At 50.0% G+C, this 16,179-nt stretch overlaps 1 long non-coding RNA gene across 2 annotated transcripts; it reads right to left on the reverse strand.

Moving 5' to 3' along the window:
• Positions 1–6,007: 6,007 nt before the first annotated feature.
• On the reverse strand, positions 6,008–15,555 carry LOC106971465 (uncharacterized). 2 transcript variants are annotated; one of them, XR_008291203.1, is made up of 5 exons: positions 15,221–15,555; positions 14,397–14,433; positions 14,142–14,275; positions 8,892–8,928; positions 6,008–6,307 (listed from the first exon to the last, which is right to left on the reverse strand). It is a non-coding gene; the product is annotated as an uncharacterized LOC106971465 (long non-coding RNA). The 2 variants fall into 2 exon arrangements; XR_001429667.3 differs by having other exon boundaries at positions 14,397–14,528; positions 15,221–15,554.
• Positions 15,556–16,179: the final 624 nt, after the last annotated feature.

Here is a 16,179-nt window from a genome sequence, read left to right on the forward strand (position 1 = left end):
AAGAGCTTGGTGATGAGCTCCACCCAGTCTGGGATTCAGACTTGCTTGGCATTGGTGACACGGCCTTGCCGAGATTTATTCACATGAACAGCCGCAGGGCCTGCTAGGAAAGACTCATCTACGTGAAGACAGAATCCAGCAAAAGAGCCAGTCCCATAGAGAGGCGTGACTCCAGGGCCCACCTGCTGACATGGCAGCAAAGACCCCTGAGCAGGAGAAGTCCTGCTGGGGAACACAGTGACCTCCCAGAAGGCGGTGGGGACAGGAAGGAAGAGCAGCAGTGGCAGAGGTCACATCTGGGAGCCACCCAAGGAAAAGGAGACTCTGTGTGGGGGTGGGGCGAGTGGGGGAGGAACAGGACAGAGGGAGATCAGGATCCTGCCTCAGAACAGGAGAGGAATAAATGAATGAATGAATGAATGAACGTGTCCCTTGCTCCAGCACAACGAAGGTGATCCAAGAACTGAAAGGAGACAGGCTGGGAGGGGCTGGCGGGACTTTGTTTCTCTGAAAGTCCTCTCCCTCTTAGGTTTTCTCCCTCTGCTGCCTGTATCTTCTGTAGATTAGGCCCACGTCTTTATTTTGGTGCCTTTGGTGTCTTGCAGATGGTGGGATCTGGCATGGTGAAATGCCTCCGGGCCAGCTCTATCATCCGATCACCGCCCTGCCCTGCTTTCTTCTGGCTGCCCCCTCAGGGCGACCGGAGTTTGGAGTGCTCCTCTTGGCCATGTACAGGCCAGTATGCCTACACTCTTTGGAAAAACCTCCCTGAGGCCCCAAGCCACAAAGAAGAGCCACATTTACCCCCATCATCTCTTGGCTTGAACCACTCCCCACAAGTGTTGAGACCTTTGGCATCTGAAGGTAGGTCTTTCTCTGCAGCCTGAGCCCCACCCTTGTCTTGGCTGGTTCCATTGTCCATGAGACTTGACTCCACTGATCCTCTCCTATCCTTAGCCTCGTCCACCCATACACGTTCCCCCGGACTGGAAAGCCCACTCTGACTTTACTATGGCTTGCCCACCCACCTCTATTCCCATGCATGTGTGCTTTGATTTCACAGACAGCTCTAGGCGTGTGGCTTCTCCATGTCCTTCTCATCTACAAGACAGGAGTCTTCTGGACCCATTTGATTCTCTGATTCTCATGCCACCAACCCCTCTATCTTCGTGCCCCTCAGACCTCTGCCAGGGCTCGCATGCCAAAGCTGGACTCTGGATCAGGCCCCTTGTCTGCCCTCTCTGCGCTCACACTTGGCCAGTATATGGTTTATCCGTTGCTCATAGAGATTACCCCAAAGCTTAACAGCTTACTACAACAAACACGTATTACCTCACACAGTTTCTATGGGCTTGGCTGGTGGCTGTGGTTTAGGGTCTCTCATGAAGTTGCAGAGGAGGGTGTTGGCCAGGGCCATGGTACCTGAAGGCTCGACTTGAGGCTGCTCCACACAGGGCTGCTGGCAGGGGGCCTCAGCTCCTGGCCACGAGGGCGACCCTGTACGACTCCTTGAGCATCCTTATGACATGGCAGCTGTCTTCCTCAAAGTAAGTGATCCAAGCAGGAAAAAGGGCAAAAGGGAAGCCACATGGGCTTTTGTGACCTGGCATTGGAAGTCTCACACTTCACTGTCACTTCTGCTACATTTTGTTCCTTAGAAGCAAGTCCCCAAGGCCAGCCCACATTCACGGGAGTGGCATACTTTAAAACCACCACAGTTCACCTTATTCTCTTCCTCTCATGAGAGCAATCAAACCGTTTTCCTGCCCCCTTGACTGCAGCCAGAGCCAACTTAGGAAATCTTAACACTGGGTAGAAATTGCATCCACCTTCCAGAGACGGTGCACAGGCAGATGAACCCTGATGGATTCCACAAACAAGCCACGGGGGCAATGCTGATGCGTTTGCTCCAGCCTAGCTGGACCCTTCTGCTTCTGGTACATCCTCTCCGTGACCCCAGGGGACTATCACTGCTGTTCCTTGGTGGCACATCCAAGTCCGTCTCTCTCCTCACTACCAGACACCACTACTCCCAGCAGGCAGTTTGCCTCTGACTTCATTGCCTCCTCTCCTCTTGCACAAATGAACCTATATCATAAACTTACTTTTCCTCCCATCTTAGTGGAAGAGGGGCTTCTCTCCTTTTATTCAAGTTGGATCATTCTGGATCTAATTCCATCCTTCCAGCAATTGGCACAGATTCCTCTCAATCTTTCATCTTTATGCTGGATTCCCTGCCCAACTATGAACAAACTCATGTTTGTTCCAGACTTTTCTTTTTTAAAGACAAAACAAAATAGCAATCCATTCTTGGCCCACTCCCTCTTCTACCACAACAACACACCCACAGCATCCTTCAGGACTGTCTTCTGTCTTCTCCACTTCACAGTTGGGCTTCTAGAAAGAGTGATCTGCACTTTGGTTACTTCTCCCATTCTTTTTCACCACTCCCCACCTCTCAATCCCCTGAAGTCTAGCCTCTACATCCCCAGCCTCCATGATATTGATAGGGCCATCATTGAGCCAGCTCCACAGAATATTCTGCTTTGTGTGGCTTCCACATAGCCCTGGGCTCCTTGTTGATACTTCCTTTCTGTTGACACACTCTCTCCCCATCCCTTTTGGCTCCTCACTCCCCTCTGGCTCCCTGATTCCTCCTAGAATGCTCTTGATGTCTCTGAGGGATCTCACCAAACTCATGCTCTATCCCCTCCCTGGCCTTTCTCGACTGAACAGTCTTTGCTCGGGAGCTCAGAACTTACTGCCCAGATGCCCTTGGCACCATTCCACCTGGATGTCACTTGTGAACATTAACCTTAACACGTCCCAAACCAGACCAGTTGTGTTCCCTCCCAAACATAGCACCCTTGTCCAACTCAAGCCAGAGCCTGGGAGCCTTCCATCTTTCCCCCACATATGGCCAATCAATTAAGCAATCTTGGGAAACAAAGCAAAACAACAACAACAACAACAACAACAACGATAAAGGCTGAGGCCATATTGTTGGGGTTCCCAGCTCCCTCTGCCACCTCTCAAGCTGCTGACATAGATCAGACAAGGTCCTTAATCTCTGGGCCTCTGTTCTCTCATTGGTAAACTGGGCATAATAACAGTATCTACTCTGTAGGCATGTTGTGCTGGTAACAGGGAATAAGAGCCGAGAAAGGGTGGCTCTGACCATTCGGTCCTCTTCCCCCCGGTGGCAGGCATTGGCCAAGCAGTGCTACTCAGGGTCTGAGTCACAGACCAGAGCCAATTTGGGAAATGCTTCTTAATTGGTCTGTAATGGGGTAAGTGCAGAAGTTGAGTGTCAGTGTTTTAACATTATAACCCTAAAGTGTTTTAAACAGTTACAGGGCCCAATGGATAATTTTATACATGTTAAATCTCATAATAAAAAGCTGGGGCTTCACTTCACACCCGTTAGGTTGTCAACTATCAAAAAACCAGAAGGTAGCAAAAAGGTAGCAAGTGTTGGTGAGGATGTGGAGACATTGCAACCCTTGTGCATCGTTAGTGGGATTGTAAAATCCCAGTGCAGTCACTGTAGAAAAGAGTATGGAGGTTCCTCAAAAAACTTTTAAAAATGTATTTCTTTGTTCTTGAAAGAGAGAGAGAGAGGAAGCAGGGGAGGGGCAGAGAGAGAGAATCCCAAACAGGCTCTGAGCTAACAGTGTGGATGCAGGGCTTGATCCCATGAACCATGAGATCACGACCTGAGCCAAAATCAAGAGTTGTATGCTTAACTGACTGAGCACCACCCAGGCGTCCCTCCAAAAAAATTTTTTTTAATTACCATGTGATCTAGCGATTGTACTTCAGGGTATATTCCCCAAAGAATTGAAAGCAGGAAAGTGAAGAGATATTTGCACCCTCATGTTCGTAGCAGCATTATTCATAACAGCCAAAAGGTAGAAGAAACCCAAGTATCCATTATAGGATGAAAGGATAAACAAAATGTGGAATAATATTCAGCCTTAAAAAGGAAGGAAAACTGGTCACGTGCTACAACATGAGTGAATTTGAGGACACTATACTAAGTAAAACAAGCTGTATGCAAAAGGACAAATACTGTATCATTCTGCTTATAGGAGGTCCTCATCTAGGATAGTCAAAGTCACAGAGGCAGAGGGGAGAGTGGCTGTCAGGGGCTGGTGGAGGGGTGGGGAGCTGCTGTTTAATGGGTAGTTTCAGTTTGGCCAGATGGAAAATTTCCAGAGATTGTCTGCCCAGCAATGTGGCTATACTGAACTCTACTGAACTGTATACTTTTAAATATTGTTTTAAGTTTATTTCTTAGGGACAGCACGCGTGAGCGGGGGGTGGGGGGGGCAGAGAGAGAGAGAGAGAGAGAGAGAGAATCCTAAGCATGCTCCATGCATCAGCGCAGAGCCCTATGCTGGGCTCGAACTCACAAGCTGTGAGATCATGACCTGAGCTGAGATTAAGAGCTGGATGCTCAACCGACTGAGCCACCCAGGTGCCCCTACTGAAATGGATACTTAAAAACGATTACAATGGTAAATTTTATGTGTGTTTTATCTCAATTAAAAAATTTTTTTGATAAAATATTAGGGCTTATATTTTGTATGTATTTTAAAATCACATTTTTCAGATAATTCATTTTATAAAAGTATCTATCCAAGAATTGGGACCAAAACACTGCACACTACAGATGCCTCCAGAAGCACTGGCCTAGGTCAGGTTCACCTCCATTCCTTACTGGTTTGCCTGCTTGCACTCTGACCCCTCTTCCACACATTCTCAACGTTGACCAGAGTGCACTTTACTAAACAGCAAGGCTAACCTTGTGTCTGTCTGTCTTGGGCAAAGATTTTCAGTTGTTTCATACTTGCTTTAAGGGAAATCTCAACCCCCTTAGCTGGGCACACGGAGCCCCCTGGGCTCCAGCGATGCCCCTGCCCGGCCTCACGGATCCTCATCCTGTGATGGATCTGCCATCCCATCCAGCGCCCTGGCACCTTCTCTTGATTGCAGTGCCTTTGCCCCCGTGTCCCACCCACCTAATTCTTGTTTGTGTGTTAAAGGCCAAGGAAGCCTCTGAAAGTCTAGGCCTCACCATTGCCACATGTGTGATTAATCATGGGGAAATGAGCCTCCTTGGCATTGACAAAAATGTAAGACGCTGTAAAGTAAGAGGTCAGGCACTGTGATGGGCCACATGAGGGAAGCTTCAGGCAAGTGGGCACTCCTCAAATGTGGCTGGAAGATCCTCTGGCCTCTAGCATGTGTTTCTGGGTCTCCCCTGGTTCCTTCTCCAGATACATTAGCAAGCTGGAATGATCTGGGGGTCCTTCAAAGCTGGCAGGTGGTGGCATCAGACAACAGGACCTGTTGGCATGAACCGGTCGTCATGAAGTGCTCGGAAGATTTTGTCTTTCCTTTCAACCTGGGAGGATAGAGAGAGGCTTTGGGCCAGCTTTCTGATGTGCTTTCCAATGTGCAGGTTGCTGACTGGGCCGAGCCGGTCACCACAACCCGTGTGACCGCTGGCTCCTTCTTGGCTTCTTCCTGGGCCTCCCTCCCCATCCTGTGGGAGAAACCCACTCGCTGCCAGCCGGTGCTGGCCAAGATCCTGCTCTGGGAGCCTGGATTCGAACTGTGTGCCCAACTCAGAATAGGTTTTTGAGTGACTACTGAACGACCATAGACAGAAAGGGCCTCTCTTACTTCATGATGCCTACAAGAAGGGGCATTGTCATTCTGAGGCCAGCTGTCCTTCCTGGAGGCCTAGTTCCCAGCCTCCTGGTGACAGTGTTTTTTGTTTTTTTGCTTTTTTTAAACAGCAAAAAATCTTTATATTATACATAGATCTAATGGAGGAATTAGGAATTATTTATGGTTTCCTGCAATCCTCCCAGGTATAATATGTCAGATTCAAACTGGAAACTATGCCTGGAATGAAATCCTACTTGAAACAGTTTCTTGTGGTTCATATTAATGACTGGCGACTGGCGGGTTTACACAAACAAAATGAATATTATAATTTGGTGGATAAGCAAATAAATTACTTTTATAGGGTTTAGACACTTTCCATGGAAGCTTTGATTTATCCAAAGAAGCGTCTACGCATACAGGTTACTAAATTGCCAACATGAAACCCTTGAGTCCTGGTTCTTAGATTAAACGGGAGCTTGGGCCCTCTTCTCTGCAGACTTCTTGCTTAAATGGGGAAATAAAATACTTGATAAGTAGAAAGATTCTTTGTTGACATTTTTAAGCCAGCTGGGAGCCTTGAGAATTTGAGAATGGACCTTTTCACAGGCCATCAAGGGTCTGATGGAGTCTGTGGAAGACAAAGGCATTTTAGAGATGGCCAGCATTGTCTCTTGCCCACTCTGGAGCTGTCTTTGGCTCTGCCATCCCCAGGCTTTTGGTGAGATTTCAGCTGGTTTTAACTGCCCCAAGGTAAGACAGGGTCTTTTTGGGTTTTCATTGCCCTGGAGCATGACGTTACTGACAGATAAAAAGGCTCCCCCAGGACAGCTATTAAAGCTGAAGGGCTGCATTTGTATAAATACCCAAACAAACCCATCAGGGAGATATATGGCAAGAGACAAACTCTCAGAATCTCAGAGACAAAGATAAACAAAGCCGGTTGAAATGACAGAGCCAGACCAGACTGGGGTTCACAAGAAATGTCCCCTGAAGGAGCTGTCGCAGGCACACCTATGCGGAGAGACCAGGCTGAGAAAAAAAGGCTGAGCGAGGTGCTCAGTGTAACTTCTGTTTTAACAAAGCAGGACTCGCTCAGCTCAAGTTGTACCAAATGAGATGAATTTGCTCTTTCCTGGAGGATCTGGTGGGAGACATGGGGCGGGGGGGGGGGGGAGTGACTTTTCAGATCTGGGGTCCCTGGTCTTTTCTTGATGAAGGAATGCTGGCCTCGGAGCTCAAGGTGTGTGTAGAAGGTTCCCAGTGGCGGGGTAGCTGGGTCCAGCCCAGGAGCTCTGAGGAAGGGGCGTGTGCAAGCTGCCACCATTGTCCCCCACCCCCCGCCTCCAGGCACATACAGAGCTCAGGGGCAGGCCTCCAGACAAATCCATGCTACCCCAGTGACCCATGATGTGCCACTGCTCAGCCGGGGGCCTGTGATTTAGTTTTTCTACCCTAATATGATTCTAATCTTGTCCACAGTAAGCTGGATCTAATAAAAAAAAATGGTGGAATGCCTGTGTGCAGTTAATGTGGATGGAGGATGACCAACCAGCCGCTCCCGGAATAGGCCCAGATAAAGAGCTCCCAGACCAGGTCTTGGGACAGCAGGCAGGGGGGCAGGTCTGCAGTGAGCAGGGAAGGCTTATGTTACTGCAAAACTGAACTAGGCGGTGGGTCCTCAGGGATGCGGAGCGAAGAGGGCTCAGGAATCTGTACGCTTACTTTTTCTTTGCAACCAGTTATATAAATACATACGCAAGCTGGTTGCTGCCCGAAGGGTTCTGGCATGCAGCCAAACCATCCCCTGGGTCCCGGCACTTGGACACCTCAGCTTTCTAGCATTTAGAAGGCAACTTGATTGGAGTAGGCTGTGGATTTTGCTGATGCCGGGAAATTATTTTCTCTTGGATTCAAACCCTGCTTTGCTTGTTGAGAAAGGGAGATGGTGTGTTCTGGATAGGCATTGGCGAGAGATACCTCATTCTGGTTATTTTGGATGCCTCCAAACACCCAGCACGGATCTCTGGGTGCCCTTGGTATACAAGCAACAATTGAGGCCTTGACTTGAGTGTCATCTCCTTGGGGACATCTTCCCTGACCAGTCTTGCTCAAAAAGCAACAAAAAAACAAAACAAACAAAACAGACAGAACAACATAAAATGACCCACCCTGGCATCTTTCATTTACACCACTTAACGCTATCTGGAAATATTTATTTCTTTGCTTGTTTATTATGTCTGTCCCTCTGGACATGAGGTCCAGGAGAGCAGGGACCTTATTTGCATGGTCATGGTTCTATCCCTAGCATCTAAAACAGTACAGAAACACTGTGGAATGAATGGATATACTTTAAAACATACCCAGGGTTTGTATTTATCAGGTTGGTAAGATACGCAGAAATGACTGTCATGAAGGATGAAGCCTATACTCACAGGTTCCTAGAAACAGGAGGCACAGCACAACACCATGCAGGGAGACCTAGGGGAATAGCAGTTATCCAACAGGAGGCAGAAGGAGAGAGGAGGAAGCATGGGCATGAGTCTTTACTGTGGTTTTCAAGGGGAAGGAGTCAGTGAGCAGGCTAAGCAGCTGAGCAGATTTAGGATTGGCTAGTGTGCATAATTTCTGCAGACTCTGAGTCATGAGGGTGGTCCCTCATTGTCTAGCACCAGGAATATTGCCTGTAGTGCCTCCCAGACTGTAAAAGCCAGAAAGAAGAGGTGGTTTGGAGTCTAGGTTCCGGAGGGGGTAGTTTGCATATTTAGACATGCAGGCAAGTTGTTTGCTATCTGCAGAAAATAGCTAATTCTGGGAAGGGCAGTCCCTTGCTTGGTTGGTCCCCAGGTTCCCAAGATGTCAAAGTATCATAAAGCACAGGCAGTAGAAAACATGATCAAGACAGAATGACGCTTTGACATGCATAGAAATGTAGAAGTTTACACAAATGTGAGAGAACCTTACATACTTGGAATGAGCTAAGACAACTAGGGCATCGTTCTATTTCTACAGGTCCCGAAACTGCCATGTTTCCTTTGGGTGGTTTTGCCAATGGAATACTCAGTGGGGAAAGATCTTTTCTGACATCACCTCTCCCCAACTTTTATTGAAGTATAACGTGTTTTCAGGGAATTGCATAAGGTACAGCTCATGAATGTTCATAAGCTGAATAGACCCAGGAAACCAGCACCCAGATAAAAAAAAGAGAACATTACCAGCAGTTGGAAGTCCTTCTTGTGTCCCTTCCATTTCCTACGGCAACATCGTGATGGTGCACAGGTTAGTTTTGTCTGTTTTTTAACTTCACATATATGGATTCATCATTTTTTTCTAATTATATTTGCAAAATTCATGCATATCATTGCATATGGTAGAAAACAGTTGCTTCTTACTGCTATACAGTATCCCATTGCGTGTACACACCCCAACTTATTTATCCATTCAAATGTTAAGGGCCATTTGGGAAATTTCCAGTTTGGTACTAGGACCCCTCCACTGACTTTTCCCCACTTGTGTGTCAGCCAGTCTTGCAGCTGAGAGCAACAGACCTTTCCCTGGGCAATTTGACTCAGAAAGATGTATTTATTGGAACTGTTCAACGTAGCTCATAGAAGAAAAGGAGGGAGCAGCCGGGCTTTGAAAAGGGATGGACAAAGGGCAGGCATTTGGTGGAGCTGTGGAGTTATATGGACACAGCTGGGATGTCTACACCATTGCAGGCAAGGCCCTTCTCCGTGAGTCATGAGCGGGGAGAGGAGGAGGGCAGGCTGCAGGCTGGGGCCGCCATGTGCAATCTGACTCAGGGCTCACAAATGTTAGGAATGGAAGGTGACTAGGAAGGAAGGAAGGAAGGAAGGAGAAGGAAGGAAGGAAGGAAGGAAGGAAGGAAGGAAGGAAGGAAGGAAGGAAAGACCTTCTATTCGTGGCAACTCGGAATGACCACCCATCCTAACCTGGTATGGAACTGCAGGACTGGCCACTGGTTAGCAGTTACCAGGCCAGGAGGATGGCGGCGCACATGTGGCATTTCCGGAGCTCCCGGACACTTGTGACTGACTCCCAGGAGCAAGATCTGAAATCCAGTCTCCCAGGCATCAGATTGGGATGACTCTGGGCACAACTGACCCTCCAGAGTCCCCAGCAGAATCAGGCTGAGCCTACTCTTAGGAGATGTAGCCTGAAATCATGCCCTTGTTTGGCTTCCCCTTCTTTCCTCCGGGCTTCTCTCCCTCCATGACCCATCTACTCTGGTGCACTTCTTTAATATGTCACGTGCGGAACGCATCTAGTCCTGGAACTGCTGCTAGAGAACTGGACCTGAGCTAAAGAATCTCATGAGCAAAAGTATGGTATGCATGTGTCTGTGGTGGATGGTATATGTAGGTATGGTGTGTGTGTGTGTGTGTGTGTGTGTGTGTGTGGTGTGGTGTGGTATATGTGTGTGTGCTGTATGTGTATGTGGTGTGTGTGCATGGTGTGTTCATGTGTGTGGCGTGTGTCACTAAGTCCGGGCTGTGAGGTGGAAGGAGAAGGGCTTTGATGCTGCCCTATGTCTTGAGGGTTTCTCTTCTGTGCCTTCTGCAGCCCAGAAGAGGTGACTGAGGTGGGGGAACTCTCCCACCCGCTCCCACAGCTCTGTCTCTTCCCCTCCTCATGATCCTGCTCCCAATCTCCTCCCTCTACCCTCTTCTCCCCTGTGCCAGGTATTAAGCTCCCAATCCACCCCATCCGCTCTCCTCCACAGGACTCCCAACCCTCCATTATGCGGGTCGCCCTTTGGGCTCTGCCAATAGGGGGCACCAGAGGGAGGCTGCAGGACCTGTCCCCTTCTGTTTGTTCCTGTTCCTGTCAGCATCACCCCACAACAGTCGACTGTGACCCCAACAGTGGTTGGGGGTTCCAGTTTTCCAGTTTGCTCTCCTCACTCCTGGGGTCTGCCTTATCCCCTCCCTCAGGGAGGCCAGCACCTGCTGGCAGGGAGGTCCACTTCAGAGACGTGAGCCCAGTCCTGGGGAAGTCTACCTCCGAGCTTCCAAAGCTCCAGTGCCAGCTGGCACTGAGGTCTGGTTCCAACTCCTCAGGGCCCCTTCTCCAGGCTTCTAGGACCTGGGTTCTAAGATGCTGCCTTCTTCCCTTTGTTCCTCGGGAATGCCAGCTGCTTTCTTCAGTGATTCTCTGTGTGTCTCTTTTTAGAGTCTTTCAGCCCTCCAACACCTGTTCAACCAATTCACTATATTTAGCTGTCTCTATTAAAGTATGGGGCGGGGTCTGTCTTCCTGACAGGCTCCTAACTGGAAGTCCACTCTCCCTCTCCCCAGGGCTCCCAGAGGCATGGTCTCATGCATTGCTCAGGGTTCCCTTGCAAGTCAAGAGAGAAATCCAAATGATCAGTTTTAAAATTCAAATCTTGGGGCATCTGGTTGGCTTAGTTGGTAGAGCATATGACTCTTGATCTCAGTGTTGTAAGTTTGAGCCCCATGTTGGGTGGAGAGATGACTTAAAAATAAAATCTTAAAAAAAATTCAACTCTTATTCAAGATTACTGATGAAACTATCAATGCAAACAAAGTGAAAAAGCTCCACAATGACTAAAATTGTGTATCGACAGAAGTCAAATCACCTCGACAAGGTTTTGATTGTTAAAGTCTGACTCAGAGAGTTGTTGGAAAATTCTATGTAGAGGAATAATAGGGTCAGATGTGTGGTGGGCTTCTGATGTGTTTTGGTTGCTTACTGTCGGTTCACACTACTCCCACCAACTGGCTCCATTCCATGCCGCCACCACGTTCAGTCCATGAGGTCAGGAGCTACTCTCCCAGACCAGAGGGAACACATGACTTAGGCCTGGCTCCTTCCTACAGGACTTGGAGTTGGCAGCACGCAAGCTGGAGTTTCTGTTGCCACTTTGCCACTGCATGCAGTCTGAGGATGAAGCCAGCTTTGGAAGAAGGGTAGACCTGAGTGGTGAGAAGGAGGCCCTGGGCCTCAGTGATGGCCATTGAGTTTCCATATCAAGCCAGTCCTGAAACCAGCCTCACATCAATAATTCTTCTTTTTGGTTAAGTCAGTTTGTGCCACTGCAATCAAAAGAGTTCTACCAGACGGATCTATAGATTTTTCTAGAAGACTTAAGAAGTGAAAGACGTGGAGGCACTGCAATGGTTGAAGCATTAGGACAGTGGTAGGAAATTCGAAAGGAGGAGGTAGAGTCAAGAAATGTTAAGACTTGGTTTCTGAGTAAACACAGTAATTGAGAGAAATGGAGACAACCAGTGAAAAAGATGGCACTCAGATTTGGGAAATAAGGTTGAAGATTGATGGTGAAATCACTGAGTTGGGAGTTAAACACAGGAGCAAGATGAGTACAGAGCTGGAGATGAAGAAGTCCACTTTGGACACGAGTTGCCCGTGGATCGCTCAAGGCACTATGGTCACACCAGAGCAGCTGGGTGTGCGTGTGAAACTCAGGAGAGAGTCGGGGGTGGCACTGAAGGTTGGCAATCACCCCCACATAGACTGGTCACAAGCATGGCAATGAATGGAGATCGTCTGGTATGAGACTAACCCCAGGTTCAAGGCAGCCTGGCAGGACATGGAAAGGACAAGCTGAAAAACAGGAGCCTACCAGGGCAAGACTGACAGAGGTATAACGACAGATAGATGTGCAAGGACAGCCAGGAGAACAGCCTGCAAGGAAGGGAGCAAAACATTCAAGAAGGAGGTAGCGATCTGCTGTGTGAGGTCATGGGCCACCCCATCCCATCTAGAAAGCCAAGAGAGTTCTCTCCTGAATGACCAGACTGATGAGGCAGATTTCAAATAATGTTCGTCTCTCACTTCCCTTCATACCCTCTGCTTATATCTTCTCCTCTTCCCAGTCACCAGTGCCTCCACCAAGGTGCTGGAAGGAAGGAAGGGGGAAAAAAAAGAATGGAAGGGAAAAAGGTACTGATATAGGGACTCTGGCCAGTGAAAGGAAAGCTTTGGTTGCATGGTGTATGCAGCTCTGCCTCTGTTTATGATGTGACCAGACTATGGCACAGGAGTTGAATCATTTGGCTACTGGAGCAATAAGTTAGTAGCATTTCATAGGGGGTGCTTTGGTTCACTTTTGGTAAGCAATTAGTGTTTAAAAGAGGTAAAGTTAGGAAGGACCCAACTTTAGACCATCTTTGTAGATAAATGCCAATATGAAAACACCCCTCACCAGAAAAATAGTAAAATTCGTCTTGAGAAAAGAGAAAGCCACCCTTGTTTGGTTAGGATCTCTGGTTACTCTTTCATTTGATGGACATCCAGGGGTTCTTAGATTCCAGCACCTAGCAAACCCTCCTATCATGATTAAGTCTTTCCAAACCTTGTATGTTGCACATCCTGCTGTATTTTTTGTTCTGGCCCCAGAGGAGACTGGGAAAACCTTTCAGCCTCTATTGGAGGTGGACGCCTCCTCATTCCTGCTGCAGCCCCATTTGAGAATAGAGCTTAGGCCACAGGATACAAGCTCCAAGCTGAGAATCTCAGGGCTCCATGCTGAAACTGTGCTGATTTTTTTCCCAAAGCATCAATTAGTATACTTTTTAGGTGTTAATACAAAAAGACATCAAAAATGCAGTTAAAAGAAATGACACGTGTTTACACATGTGTGGACTATTTCTGAAAAAGACATACAGGAAGCTGCTAACAGTTAGGGATGGAAAAGCTTGCTCCTGGTTGAGAAGGAGGGAAACTGTATGCTTTTTTGTACCGTTTGAATTTCATTTTATGGATGTATACCCCCAAATTAATTAAAAACTCTGTAAAAAAAAAAGCAATAAAGCTGCTGATAGGGTATGTATTCCAGGAAGGAAAAGACAGCATAAGCATTACACAACAGATAAGGTCACAGAATTAAAACACAGGGATTCACTAGGGCAAATGCTAATCACATAGTCCCTGTTCACTGTTGACCTGGAGCCTCTGCCCATCTTACCCAGGTCATGGAAGGATGGGTGGGGAGGAATCACCCTAATTCCCAGGCAGGAAATGGGGGCAGGGTGGGTCCTGGAAAGGGGACTACTGCTGACTCCTGATTTCCCAGCCACTAATTAGTGATGAAAATCCAACCCCCACCCAGGACAAAGGCAGCCCAGACATGGCCTCATTTATATGCAAAGGAAGTGGCCACAGGCTGATGCTTGGCAGGGGCTGGGGATGAGAGGACACTAGTGATGCCTGTGTTTGTGGGAGAATGAGGAATATGTTGCTAGTCCTCCCTGTGGGTGGGACACCTGTGGTGTCTCCAGGATGCTCCCAAGCAAGAGGAGCTGACTGAGGATAATAGAGAAAGCTGTCAGGTGAGCACAGGAGGGGGAGATAAATGTGGAGATGGTTCTAACTTGTCCAGGTCCAGAAATTCAGACCACTAATCCACTAAAGGCTGGTGGAAGAGCAATGGGGCCTCTGAGGCATTCCAGATCAAACCTTACCTGACATCCACCTGCCCCATCCATTTAGTACTGCTGTTAACAGATGGTTTGCTGCCACCTGGCCCCCAGGATACAGCTGGTACTGTGGGTCATTCCATCACCGTTGGGAAGGTCAAGGTTTCTGCAGAAGAGCACTGCGGTGGTAGAGAAACAGACTCAAGGGCAGACTGCCTGGTTCCATATTGCCTCTGCTGCTCTGTGTCTCAATTTCTTATTCTACAAAGCAGAGATAGAATAATACCTGATAATACCTACCCGGAAGGATTGTTGGCAGTTGAATGAGAATATCCATCTGAAGTGTTTAACAATGACGTGTATAGGAAGTCTTGCTCAATAAACGTGAGCCCAAGCCCTCAGTTTTTATTCCCCAGCCCAAGCATGCTTAACCTGAGTAACAGGGGAAATATGAGGTTTACAATCACCGAGGTCCCTGTGTGCTTTAACACGCTTTGGGGGGAAATTGGTGTTGAAAATAGATTAGGAAGGGGAAGAGGCTAAAGACTAGAAATCCAGGGAGAAGTCTGCAGGCATCCAGACGGAAGATGGAGGGGCGGGAACTCGGGCCCTTGGCCGCAGGATTCGGGAAATATTTTGGAGAAATTCTCTCTAGGACTTGATAACAGGCTGCGAACGGGTACTTGGCCGAGGGCACCGGCTTTGCTGGCGGGAGGAAGGTTGGAAGGTAGGGAGGCGGCTGCGGGGCAGATCTTAAAGGTGTGGGAAGGAGACCTGCGGCTTGGGACTGGAAGCTGAAACAGCAGGCCCGGAGGCGGCGGTGAGTGCCGAGGTGGGGTTCGGGCTGGAGTCGGGGGACGGGGTGCCGGTTCCCGAGTGCAGCTGGCGCTCGTCTAGGTGCAGTGTGCGTAGGCGCTAAGCCCGATTTCCAACTCCGACAGTCAGCTGCGCGGCAGTCGGGCGGGCGTGGCGGAGCCGCAGGGGGCACTCGGCGACCCCGCGCTGGGGACCGGCTGGGAGTTCCCCGCTTCCCGCTCCCTCCCTCCCTTCCTCCGCCCCTCGCCGGGCTCAGGGCTCCCATTCTGCCCAGCCCCCGGCGCCTCCGCCCTCCCGCTTCCCATGACCTCAGTTAGACGCGCTCGGGATCAAGTTCAGGCTGGTTTTCCAGCGGGCCGCGGGCCAGACCGCAGAAACCGCCGCCGTTCACACCCGGCGGCCGCGCGCCTCCCGCGGCCAGGGCGGGTCCGACGCGGGCGGCGGGGGACGGACCTCTCGGCTCGGCCCCCAGCCCTGGCGGCGGCTGGCCGAGGGGCTTGCCTTTCACTACCCGCTCAGTTCTAACCCGGCGGGGCCCGAGGGGTCTGCGCGCGGGGGAGATACGCCTCTGTGCGCCGCTAACTGGGGTGGGTGGGCCTGCAGGAACTCGCGCTCACCTCCTGTCCGGGCTCCCCCCGCCCCCGTCCAGTGCTAGTCACGGCCCACCCCTACCCCCACCCCCAGCCACCGCGAGCCCGAGATTTCCGCACCCCCACCCGCCGCAGCTCCCCGCCCACCTCCAACCAGCGATCCTTCCTCCCTCCCCAACACTAGCCGGGATTCTCCGCTCCGCTCCCCGAAAGCCCAGGATCCCTTTCCACCTCAAGCCCCTCGCGAGCCGGGATTCCCGCCCCCACGCCACACAGCCTACCGCAAGCCCAGGAGTTCCCCCTTCCACAGCCCACTGCAAACTAAGGGTCACTTCCCCTCCACCCCAGGCTCCACGCAGGTCCAGGATCTCTCCCCGCAATCCCCGAGCCATCGCAAGTCTGAGATCTCCCTCCAAGCTCTCGCTCACCACAAACTTGGGAACCCTTGCCCCGCCCCCCCGCCAGTTTTGGATCTCTTCCCATCCGTAGCCCTTTACAAGCCCCGTATACCCCTGACCCCGCTTGCCCCCCCTCCCGCCCCCCCCCCCCGCGGGATTCCAAGCCCGGTCCAGTGCCCCAGACCTGGGGAGGGGGTTGGGTATTATCACGCGCGGCACACTCTCCCAAGCTCAAGGGGGAGGCAGGACCCCACAAAGGGCTGCCCCTCCTCCCAGCCT

This window comes from Acinonyx jubatus, chromosome D4 (genome assembly GCF_027475565.1).
Source record: "Acinonyx jubatus isolate Ajub_Pintada_27869175 chromosome D4, VMU_Ajub_asm_v1.0, whole genome shotgun sequence".
Taxonomy (NCBI): domain Eukaryota; kingdom Metazoa; phylum Chordata; class Mammalia; order Carnivora; family Felidae; genus Acinonyx; species Acinonyx jubatus.